Below are 12,302 nucleotides of genomic sequence, written 5' to 3' on the forward strand. Positions count from 1 at the left end.
GAAATGGTGTGGGTGCTGACAGGCAAAGAGACTGTCCCTTAGTGCAGGGTGTGGAGAGCTGGTCTGTCCATCAGCCCTGGTCTCAGCTGCCTTTTCCTTGCAGCTCTTTGAGCTGGAGGAGGATCACACCCAGATGTTCACCTGAGAAGAAACTGGAAACTTCTGAGAGCAGAGGAATCCAGTTCCCAAGTGCAGATCTCCAAACCCCTCCCCACCATCTCATTGTACGTGAGCAGGATCTCAGCTCTCCCCTCCCAGCCATGGACACACAGGGCTCATTGCAGCTGCCCACACAGACGATGAGCCACATTGCCATGGCCTTAGCACTGAGTTGTCTTCTCCATGGGACACAGAGAGCCCATGGGAGAGCTGTGCCCTTCTGGAGGACAGCCTGCATCCCAGCAGGACCCCCAGGGAGAGAGTCAAAAGTCCTGAAGACAGGGAGTCCTTAGGTGAGGGTCAGCTCATTGCCAGCCCCACACACTGCAGTGCCCGGAGCCCCCAGGTAAGGTGGGGACAAAGGCAGCAAGGACAGGAGAGGAAACAGAGAAATGTCCCAATGCTCCTGCCATGGGAGGAAGGACAGGGACAGACCCACAGGCACTCAGGCGTTTCTCCTCACTGTGGGTTGGGCTGCCAAGAAGAAGACAGCCTGAAACCCCATGACCCTGGGGCCAAAGGCTGTGCTGGGTGGGAGAGGAGAGCAGGAGGGTGCTCCCTGAAGGTGTCTGTGCTGCAGGGGATGGCAGGGAGGTGCCTGAATCCCCACTGCCATGGTGTTCATGGGAGCAGCTCCCTCTCCCTCCCTGCCCATGTCTCTGCTGCCTGGAGCTGTCCCTGCCAGGAGCTGTTTCTCTGTCCCCAAGTCTCCTCCCTGCCAGTGCTCACAGACCCCATCCCACCCGCTCTGTGCTCAGCTCTGCCCTGCAGACATCTCCTGGCAGCAGGGCACTGCCCAGGGGCATCTCTGTATGTGCAGGGGCTCAGGAGAAGCTCAGACAAGTCCCAGTGAGAAGCAGGGTCTCAGTGCCTTCTCCAGAGCAGAGAAATAAATTCCCATCTCCCACTGCCCACCCAGCCAACCAAGAGTGGCAAAGAGAAAGCAGAGATTCCTTCCCTTTTAGGTAATCCTCATCTTGACCTTCCTCTTGAAAAGTCCCCTTGGAAATTCCCTGGGGGTAATCTGGAGCTGTAGGCAGCCCTGACCCATGCAGCACCCTCTCAACAGAGGGACCCGGTCTTACCCTGCCAGGGTCACTGCTTGCACACACAGCTTCTCTCTGCAGCGTTGTGGGCAGCTCCCTGGGCAGGCTGAGTGCTGACCCTGGCAGGCAGCAGCGTCTGGTGCCCTGGCACACAGCGCCCTGGGGTGCAGGGACCCTGCTCTGAAGGACGGCCCTGGGCACCCCTGGCTGCACACCCGGCTTCACGCCCTTGCAGCCATCCCCAGGAGATGGCAGCCATCATGACCTTTCCTTCAGATGGTGCGGCAGGGAAGCCCTGCTCTGGAGCACATCCTCCTCCTCTATGCTAGAGAAGCCAAGAAAGACATCCTGATAGGTCCTATAAGTCATGGGATGTGCCAGCTCTGGAAGAGCCCTCCAGGATACTCATCTGAATCTCGCTGCTGCCAGAGACTTACTGTGTCAAATGCTGTGAAGATTTCTCTCCGAACAAGCTCAGCTCTCTCCTTCCACCCCACACTGCCTTTAACCTCTCTCTGCCTCACTCCTCTCCCCTCAGTGCCTGCAGGCAGTGCCCACAGCCCTGCTGCGCTTCGCAGAGGAGCTGCTCCTGGGCAGAGCTGTCTCTCTGCAGGGCTGCCCACTTGCCAGGAGCTCCCTGTGCCCCAGAAGCCCGGCCCACCTGACCAACAGAGGCCCAGCCCAAGGCAGCACTTTCTCTGCCCCCTCTGGGCTCCCTCCAGGTGTCCCTGGGGCTCCAGGGGAACCTGCTGTGAAACAGGCTGAAGGAATCACTCATGTTCCCTCCCTCAGCTGGGGAGAGAGATTTCTTTCCAGCAGTGTCCTTTCTCCTATCAGAGATGGGCTTAGGTCTAAAAATCGCCCCTTTGTCTTACCACTAAGTAGGACACCCAGACAATGACAGGCAGGGATCTTCTTTAATCCTGATGAGGGACGGGATTCAGCTGGAGGCTGAGACTCAGTGGAGGCATCTCATCCTGTGTTTCTATTGCTAAGCACTGGAAGGGGACTCAGCTCCCTCCCATGCCTGCCACAATCCCACAGGAGGTGGGATTCCTCTTGCTTCAGTTCAGGTGGGCATTAAATAGGCACCTGCATGTGAGCTCCTTGTCTCAGCTCCTGTGGTCACTGGTGAAGATGTAGGTCGGGACTTGGCTGTTCAGATGAAATACCTGCTGACACCTGAGGTGCCAGGGGTTGTCCAAGGCACGTGCAAGGCAACTGCACTTGTCCCTGTTTACTACTTTCTTGGCAGCCTATGCTGCCATCTGACCAAATGATGTCATGTAGCACAGGGAGAACTAAGCTTTGCTCTGTCTTTTCCATCAGCTGGGTTGACTAGATCTCCATTGCCTGTAATGATGGTTTTCATCCCCACATTGCCTAATCAAATTCCAGACTGTTACTCGATTTCATGTCCAAATAGATGTCTGTAGTGTCCTGTGAGATGCCAAGGCTCTCACCCGTACCTACATGTGGCTGGCAGGTACAGCACGGGAAAGCCATCCCCATTCAGAACGAGTGTGTGTCGGACACCCCAGACAGCATTGCAGACAGGTTCGGTGCCTTTGTGCAAGAAACTCTTTGCCACCACTGCGGTGTGGCAAGGTCCATCCCTTCTCTACCCAGTAGATGTAAGGCAGGCCAGGAGCACAAGGCACATCACACTGGGGTCTCCACTTGTGTGCCTATGTTCTCAGACTGCTGTTTTATCTCTCCACCAGCCTTTACTCACCCCCTTGATGATACAATCAAGGAACGGACCAACAGTTTTCACATTGGCCTGACAGCAGCACCTTGTCATTGACGGAGATCACCTTCACGTCCACCAAAGGCCCTAAGAGGCAGCAGAGACACCACTGAAATAAACCTCTTTCTTTCCAGGGCTGCACTTCCCAGCCCCATTTTCCTCTGGCCTTGGGGACAGCAGGGTTTGCTCATTATTGTGGCATCCAATTGCAGCTTTATGTTTCCATCTGATGTCCACTCTGGAACGTCTCTGCTCTGAAGCAAAGCCTTTGCAAACAGGGCTTCTCGGACGCTGGGTACCAGGTTTCCGTAAGACAAGTCAGAGTCTTGCCTGGAGCCACAGCTGAGGAGCTACAGCCCAAATGTGCACTCATGCCCTCAGCCAGGGGCACAGCCAGGATGAGCTGGAGCCTGTGCTTTTTGACATCAGTGGAGTGACTGCCAAGGCATGATGGGACAAGTCACACGGCTTGGGGTGCTGCAATGGATGGGTACAGGCTTTTCAGGAGAGACAGGCTGGAAGGATCAGGAGTGGGGCTCCCTCAAAGTGAAGAAATTAACTGCATGTATGGAGCTCCTCTGTGGGGCAAGTGACAAGTTGGGTGAGCCCTTGTGAGCGAGGGCCAGAGGAGGGGCCAGTAAAGGTGACACCGTGGTGGGAGATGAGAAACCCACAGTTGGCCTAGTCTTTTCTAAGCATCCAAATGAAGTCCCTGGATGTAGAAGCCTGGGTCTCACTGGAGACTGCAATGTCCCTGGCATTTAATGGAAGAGGAACACAGCAGGATTGTTGTGGTTTAACCCCAGCTGGCAACCAAGCACCACACAGCCGCTCGCTCAGCCTCCCCCCAGCCGGTGGGATGAGGGAGAGAATCTGAAGAGCAAAAGTAAGAAAACTCATGAGTTGGGATAAGAATGGTTTAATCATGGAAATAAAATAAAATTAAATTTAAAAAAAAAAATTGTAATGAAAAGGAAAACAATAAGAGAGAGAGAGGGGAACAAAACCCAGGAAAATCAAGTGATGCAACCACCTACCAGTCACCGACCAATGCCCAGCCAGTCTCCGAGCAGTGATCACTGCCCTCTGGCCAACTCCCTCCAGTTTATATACTGACCATGACATCATGTGGTATGGAATAGCCCTTTGGCCAGTTTGGGTCAGCTGTCCTGGCTGTGCTCCCTCCCAGCTACTTGTGCACCTCCTGGCTGGCAGAGTATGGGAAGCTGAAAAGTCCTTGTCTTAATATAAGCACTAGAATGACAGAATCATAGAATGTCCTGACTTGGAAGGGACCCACACGGATCATCGAGTCCAACACTACTTAGCAACAACTAAAACACCAGTGTGCTGTCACGTTATTCTCAGGCTAAATCCAAAACACAGCACTCTACCAGCTACTAGGAAGAAAATGAACTCTGTCCCAGCTGAAACCAGGACAGTATCCACCCCTTATTCTGTACCATCTACGTCGTGCCCAGGTCCCATACTTTCCAATACCTTTCAATTATTTGCCACCACTTTTCCTGTCTTTTAATATATACACACAGATATCATTCCCTTGGTCTATGGGCCATGCCTCTAAAATGTCCGTTGGGTTCCTTGAGTCCATGACTTTGGGCTTTATCTGTCATAACAGCCTTCCAGGGCAGGAGAGCTGGTGTGTGGTCTTGGATTGTTGCATGCTGAAGTCAGTTCTGGTTCCATCACTGCTGCACTTTGCTTGGTTTCATCAAAGTTCATTCTTCATTAATCTGGGTGGTTCGTACTGTAATACCATTGATATGGCATATAGCCACCATAGGAGTGACGACATCATACACTATCATTTAGCAATTAACATCATACGATTCAGTTCATTGGCTATTTTCACCCCAAATCAAATCCCCCTGAGGTACACATCAGAATTCCCCATCCTTCCACATCACCCACCAAGTGCACCCACGTCCTTGAGCAAAAGCAATCCCACCACTGGGTTTGCCTTTGCCTGAGGCGGGAGTAACCCAGACTGTCTGCCCCAGCATATTTTTTATGTGCACCACATGGACTTTATTCCCTTCTACAGTACGTAAAAGTTTTGATTGGGCAGGGCCAGCTCGATTGGCAGATCCCCTAGTGTTGACTAACCAGGTGGCCTTTGCTAAATGTCTATCCCAGTGTCTGAATGTCCCACCACCCGTTGCTCTCAGTGTAGTCTTTAACAGTCCATTGTACCATTTGATTTTCTCAGAGGCTGGTGCGTGATAGGGGATGTGATATACCCACTCAGTGCCATGCCTTTGGCCCAGGGGTCTATGAGGTTCTTTCAGAAATGAGCCCCATTGTCTGCCTCAATTCTTTCTGGGGTGCCATGTTGCCATAGGATTTGCTTTTCAAGACCCAGGATAGTGTTCCGGGCGGTGGCATGGGGCACAGGACATGTTTCCAGCCATCTGCTGGTTGCTTCCACCATTGTAAGCACATGGCGCTTGCCTTGGTGGGTTTGTGGGAGTGTGATATCATCAATCTGCCAGGCCTCCCCATATTTATCTTTTAGCCATCGTCCTCCAAACCAGAGAGGCTTGAACCGCTTGGCTCACTTGATTGCAGAGCATGTTTCGCATTCATGGGTAACCAGTGCAATGGTGTCCATGGTTAAGTCCACCCCTCGATCACGAGCCCATCTATGTGTTGCATCTCTTCCTTGATGGCCTGAGGTGTCATGGGCCGAGTGAGCTAGAAGTAATTCACCCTTCTGTTGCCAGTCCAGACCCACCTGAGCCACTTCAGTCTTAGCAGCCTGATCCACCTGCTGGTTGTTTTGAGGTTCTTCAGTGGCCCGACTCTTGGGTACATGAGCATCTACGTGACGTACTTTTACAGCCAGGTCCTCTACCCGGGCGGCAATATCTTGCCACAGTGCGGCAGCCCAGATGGGTTTGCCTCTGTGCTGCCAGTTGCTCTGCTTCCATTGCTGCAACCACCCGCACAGGGCATTTGCCACCATCCATGAGTCAGTATAGAGATAGAGCATTGGCCACTTTTCTTGGTCAGCAATATCTAAAGCCAGCTGGATGGCTTTCACCTCTGCAAACTGGCTCGATTCCCCTTCTCTTTCAGCAGTTTCTGCGACTTCTTGTATAGGACTCCATACAGGAGCTTTCCACCTCCAATGCTTCCCCACAAGACGACAGGACCCATCAGTGAACAGGGCATATTGCTTCTCATTTTCTGGCAGTTTATTGTACAGTGGGGCCTCCTCAGCACACATCACCTCCTTCTCTGGTGATATTCCAAAATCTTTGCCTTCTGGCCAGTCCATGATCACTTCCAAGATTCCTGGGCGACTGGGTTTTCCTATTCGAGCCCGTTGTGTGATCAGCGTGACCCACTTACTCCATGTAGCATCAGTTGCATGATGTCTAGAAGGGGCCCTCCCTTTGAACACCCAGCCCAACACTGGCCGTCGGGGTGCCAGGAGGAACTGTGCTTCAGTACCAACCACTTCTGGAGCAGCTCAAACCCCTTCATATGCTGCCAATATCTCTTTTTCACTTGGAGTATAGCGGGCCTCGGATCCTCTGTATCCCTGACTCCAAAACCCCAGGGGTCGACCTCGAGTCTCCCCCGGTGCTTTCTGCCAGAGGCTCCAGGCAGGGCCGTTCTCCCTGGCTGTGCTGTAGAGCACAGTTTTTACACCTTGTCCTGCCCGGACTGGCCCAAGGGCTACTGCATGAACTCTCTCCCATTTAATTTGTTCAAAGGCTTGTTGGTCCTCAGGGCCCCATTTGAAATCGTTCTTCTTCCAGGTCACTTCATAGAGAGGGCTTAAAACCAGACTGTAATTAGGAATATGCATTCTCCAAAAACCCACAATGCCCAAGAAAGCTTGTGTTTCCTTTTTGCTGGTTGTTGGAGACATAGTCATTATTTTGTTGATCACATCCATTGGGATCATGCCCCACTTCTCATCTTCCCTGTTGGTCTCTCCTCAAGACACTGAATCTCCATCCAGCACAAGAGCCATGGGAGCTGTCCTTCCCCACCTCACCTCTTATTCCACTGATGTCACAGCTCTGTGATGGCACACGGGGCTCCTGCTCTCTGTGCCCCAGGCTCTGGGCTTTGGTGCCCATTTGGGCTGCAGCACCTCAGATGTGGCACCAGGGCCAAGGGCAGACTTGTCACATGGAAACCTGGTCCCCAGAGATGGGAGCCCGTGTGTGGCAAGGCTTGGCTTCCCAGCAGAGGCATGCTGGAGTGGGTGGCAGGTGGTGCCATAATGATGGATGAGGTTCCCCCACGGAGAGCAAAAGCTGCAGTCCCCAAGGGCAGAGAGCAAGAGGCCTGGGCTGTGCAGGCCTGGCAGGAGAGGGCTTTGCTGTGCCAGGTGACTCTGCAGCACCGTGGGGCCTGTGCCAGAGGTGGAGCTGAGCTGCAAGAAGGACAAGGTGCTGCTGAGAAAGTCCCTGGGGGAGGACAGCCTGTGATCCAGCCACACTGTGGATGTCATGCTGAGGGCCGACTGGCCAGATAGCAGCTCTGCAGAGAAGGATCTTGGCATCCCACAGGAGAAGCAGCTGAATATAAGCCAGCAATACACACTTGCAGCAAAGGCCAACAGCGTCCTGGGCTGCATTAGGAAAAGCCTTGCTGGCAGATGGAGGGAGGTGACCCTTGCCCTCCACTCAGCACTGGGGAGGCCCCATCTGGAGTGCTGTGTCCAGTGCTGGGCTCCTCACTACAATAAAGTTCTTGACCTACTAAAGCAAGTCCAGCAAAGGGTGACAAAGCTGGTTTAAGGGACTGCAGCATCTTTCATAGGAGGAAATGCTGAGAGATGTGGGACTGTTCAGTCTGGAGAAGAAAAGGCTCAGAGGGATCTTGTTAATGCATATAAACACCTGATGGGAGGGCATGAAGACCAGGGAGCCAAACTCTTCTCAGTAGTTCCCAGAGACAAGACAAGGGGCGATGGACACAGCTAAAAACACATGAAATGCCATCTGAACCCAAGAAAGCACTTTTGGACTGTGAGGGTGGTCAAACACTGTAATAGGTTTCCCAGAGAGGTTGTGGAGTCTCCATCCATGGAGATATTCCAACCCCAGCTAGACAAGGTGCTCAGCAATGCTCTAGCTGACCCTGCCTCAGCTGGGGGGTTGAACTAGATGATCTCCAGAGGTCTCTTCCAATCTCAACATTTCCATGATTCTGTGAGTATGCAGGAGAAAAGTAAGAGAGAAAGAAAGGAACAACACCTAGCCTTGACTGCAAATACGGTGGGATCGCATGGAGAGGACCCATGCTGGAGTAGGGGAGGTGTGAGGAGAAAGGAGCAGCAGAGATGTTCTGTAGTGATTGTTAGCCCCCTCTTCACCATCCCCCCTGCTCCTCGTGGTGTTGAGGTAGGTAGAACTGGGAACAATGGAGTAATTTGAGCCTGGGAGAAACTGTGAGGGAAATGGTCTTTAATATTTTTCTCATTGTTTCTCACAATCCAAATCTTTTTATAATTGGCAACAAATTAATTTGATCTTCCCCAAGTCAACGGGTCTTTGCCCATGATGGTCTTCGGTAACTGATCTCTTTTACTTTATCTTGACCCATGAGTTATTCCATCTTATTTTCTCCCTTTGTCCTGTTGAGGCAGGGGAGTGAGTGAGCAGCTGGGTGGGTGTCTGGCTGCTGGCCAAGGCTAACCCACTCCAGAACCACCACATCAGGACTGCTGCGTCCAGTATGGGGCTTCCCAGCACAAGAAAGACCCTGACAGACTGAAGCGAGTCCTGCAGAGGCCAGAAGGATGGTTGGGTCTTGGAGCACATTATGGACAAGGAGAGGCTGAGAGTGCTGAGGTTTTGAGGAATCCCTCAAGTCAGACACTAGAGGAAGGACCCACTCCAGTTGAGGGATCTCAGTCAATGGAAATATTCAATATTTGTTGAGACAAGGCCATGAGAACCTGTTCAAGCTGGATCTGTCTGAGAACTGGCTTGGCTGAGGGACCAGCTGTGGCAAGAGCTGTGAGACTTGAGGGGTCTAGAGCACAAGTCTTATGAGGAGCGGCTGAGGGAACTGGGCTTGTTTAGCCTGGAGAAGAGGAGGCTGAGGGGTGACCTTATTGTTCTGTACAACAGCCTGAAAGGAGGCTGTAGCAAGGTGGGGGTCGCTCTCTTCTCCCCAGTAACGAGTGATAGGACAAGAGGAAACGGCCTCAAGCTGCGCCAGGGGAGGTTTAGGTTAGATATTAGGAAAAACTTCTTCACCGAAAGGGTGGTCAAGCATTGGAACAGGCTGCCCAGGAAAGTGGTTGAGTCTCCCTCCCTGGAGGTATTTAAAGAACGGATAGATACGGTGCTTGAAGACATCGTATAGATGGACTTGGCAGTGATAGGTTAACGGTTGGACTTGATGATCTTAAGGATCTTTTCCAACCTTGATGATTCTATGATTCTATGATTCTATGATTTGTGTGTAATAAGTGTCAGTAGGAAACTGCTTCCCTTTTTCTTAATATTGGTGATGGAGTTGGGTATCACTGAGCCCTGGAGGAGGACAGAGGTGACCATGCAGCAAAAGTCCTTTCTCAAGGCTGGGGTGTACAAACAGAGCTGGAAATGGCCGGTGCGTGGCAGTGATCTGGGACAGTTCTCCCAGGGCAGCTTCCCCAGGATGTACAGGGAACATGGCACAGACCTGGCCCCTCTCTTCTGCATCTTCGGTGCCTTGCTTCCTTCACATTGATGCCTGACTCTGCACTGTCAGCACCCTGCTGGGGGCCCCCACCCTGCACACTCACACAGATTGCCTCTACACTGGGGCTTTCCTCTCCCAGGCACTTCCCAGCCCAGCCCAGCCCAGCCCCTCCCCGGCTCACCCCACCTGCCCTGCCCCCTCCCCAGCCCAGCCTGGGCTGGCCCCACAGCAGTGCCAACCACAGGGTGCTACAGAGCTCTGGGCACTCACCCTACAGCCCCAGCCCCTCTGAAGGGCACAGCAGCTCCTGGGGGGCAGAGAGGGGGGCTCAGGCTCCTAATTAACCCCAAGGCTGGTGCTGGCCCCAAGGCCAGGAGGAAACAGGCAAGGCACTCTCCGGCTCTCCTGAATTCATATTGTAGGTGATGCCCATACCTGACTGTATTTGTCCCCTCCTCTGCTCCCACCAGCCCCACTCCTCAGAAGAGCACAGCAGTCCTGGCCCTGGGCCTCCTCAGGCAGCTCCCGAATCCCTCCAGTCTCCCCTCCCTCTGGCTTCTGAGTCCCCACTGACTCCCATGGCACTGCAGAGTCCTTGTTCGTGGATAAGATGATTTAGTGCTTTACTTTTGGGGGACATCACCATTGCGACTGTTTCACCTTCTGAGCCTCCATTCATTCCAACCCCAGGGCACGTGGGGAGTCCCCATCCTCTCCTCTCCTCACCCCTCCAGATTCATTTCCAGGCAGTCTGGTATATGCCATCACTCCTGTCATACATGAAGAAACCTGAGGAGAGAATGGGAGCTCATGGGCCATCTCCCCTCCCATTGGACACCAAAAAGAGAGCTTTTAAATCCAGAGCATTTGGTCCAGTGGAACTCAGTGCCACCCTGAACTTAACTCCCAAAATATTGAGAACAGAAGGAGAATAGACTCTTTAAAAGACCAATTCCTTGGACATTTTCTTTGCAGCACCTTTGGAGGAAGAGCCCATCCTTCAGGCACTGGACCTGGGAGATTCCGTTTTATTGAAGAGCTGCTATTGGCCATGCCACATATCACACAGTGCTGTGCAAGAGTCAGACACAATAATATCAAGCCTTAAATCAAGTAGTATTGAACCCAGCAAATTATCTGTAAGCAGGATTATCATAAGAGAAAACAGCAGACGTGTGGCCTAAGATAAACTGTGGGAAATGTGCAGAGAATGGGAGGCAGGTTATTGTTGGTGAAACAGCATCGATTGGGCCAGTTTCCATAGGGCATCCTTGAGCTCCTGGTTCCTCATGCTGTAGATGAGGGGGTTCACTGCTGGAGGCACCACGGAGTAGAGCACTGCCACCACTAGGTCCAGGGATGAGGAGGAGATGGAGGGGGGCTTCAAGTAGGCAAACATGCCAGTGCTGAGAAACAGGGAGACCACGGCCATGTGGGGGAGGCACGTGGAAAAGGCTTTGTGCCGTCCCTGCTCAGAGGGGATCTTCAGCACAGCCCTGAAGATCTCCACATAAGACACCACAAGGAAAACAAAACACCCAAAGACTAAACAGACACTAACCACAAGGAGCCCAACTTCCCTGAGGTAGGCATGTGAGCAGGAGAGCTTGAGGATCTGGGGGATTTCACAGAAGAACTGGTCCAGGACATTGCCTTGGCAGAGTGACAGTGAGAACGTATTGGCAGTGTGCAGCACAGCACTGAGAAACCCACTGCCCCAGGCAGCTGCTGCCATGTGGACACAAGCTCTGCTGCCCAGGAGGGTCCCATAGTGCAGGGGTTTGCAGACGGCAATGTAGCGGTCGTAGGCCATGACAGTGAGGAGCGAAAACTCTGCTGAGACCAAGAAGGCGAGCATAAAGATCTGGGCAGCACACCCTTGGTAGGGAATGGCCCTAGTGTCCCACAGGGCATTGGCCATGGCTTTGGGGAGAGTGGTGGAGATGGAGGCCAGGTCGAGGAGGGAGAGGTTGAGGAGGAAGAAGTACATGGGGGTGTGGAGGCGGTGGTCGCAGGCTACGGCAGTGATGATGAGGCCGTTGCCCAGGAGGGCAGCCAGGTAGATGGCCAGGAAGAGCCAGAAGATCAGGAGCTGCAGCTCCCGTGTGTCCCGCCTCTTCCAGGAGGAGGAACTGGGTGATGGAGCTGCTGTTGGACATTTTTTCACTTTGGTATGTGGACCTGTTCAAGGAGGAAAACACAGTATGTTAGCAGAGACTTCTCTGAGCAAAATCAAAGCCTTTTCCCATAGACTCTGCTCCTGCAGCACACACCCCCTTTTCATTTTCCAGGAGACCTTCCTCAGCTCCGTGGCTGGAGCTCTGGTTGGTGCTGGCAGAATGTTCCATGAGGAGCAGGGCCCTTGCCCGCTATTTGCTGAGGAGTCAGCCCTGCTCTGCAGCAGTGGGGTCATGGGAATGGTGGGGGCAGGGGCAAGTCCAGGTGTTTGACTTTGTCAGATGAAACCTCTCCTAAAACAGAAGGGCCTGTCAGCATCTGCACTGCCAGTGCCAAGGAACTGGCATAGCAGAAGGCAGTTTGAGAGGTTTAGGGTTTTTTACAGCTCCCCCCATCTCCCCAGGGATTGTCCTGGGATGTCAGAAACCCTCAGCATTTCTGCTGCTCTCATGGAGATCAGAGCGAGCCCTGCGAGGCAAGATGATTGCCTG

General features: G+C 52.9%; 1 pseudogene across 1 annotated transcript; it reads right to left on the bottom strand.

The window, feature by feature from the left end:
* Positions 1-10,855: 10,855 nt before the first annotated feature.
* LOC309603222 (olfactory receptor 14A16-like) lies at positions 10,856-11,792 on the bottom strand (annotated as a pseudogene). Its single transcript has one exon. The product of its transcript is annotated as an olfactory receptor 14A16-like (transcript).
* Positions 11,793-12,302: the final 510 nt, after the last annotated feature.

The sequence above is a fragment of the Platalea leucorodia genome (genome assembly GCF_965183815.1).
Source record: "Platalea leucorodia genome assembly, contig: HAP1_HAP1_SCAFFOLD_24, whole genome shotgun sequence".
Lineage (NCBI taxonomy): Eukaryota > Metazoa > Chordata > Aves > Pelecaniformes > Threskiornithidae > Platalea > Platalea leucorodia.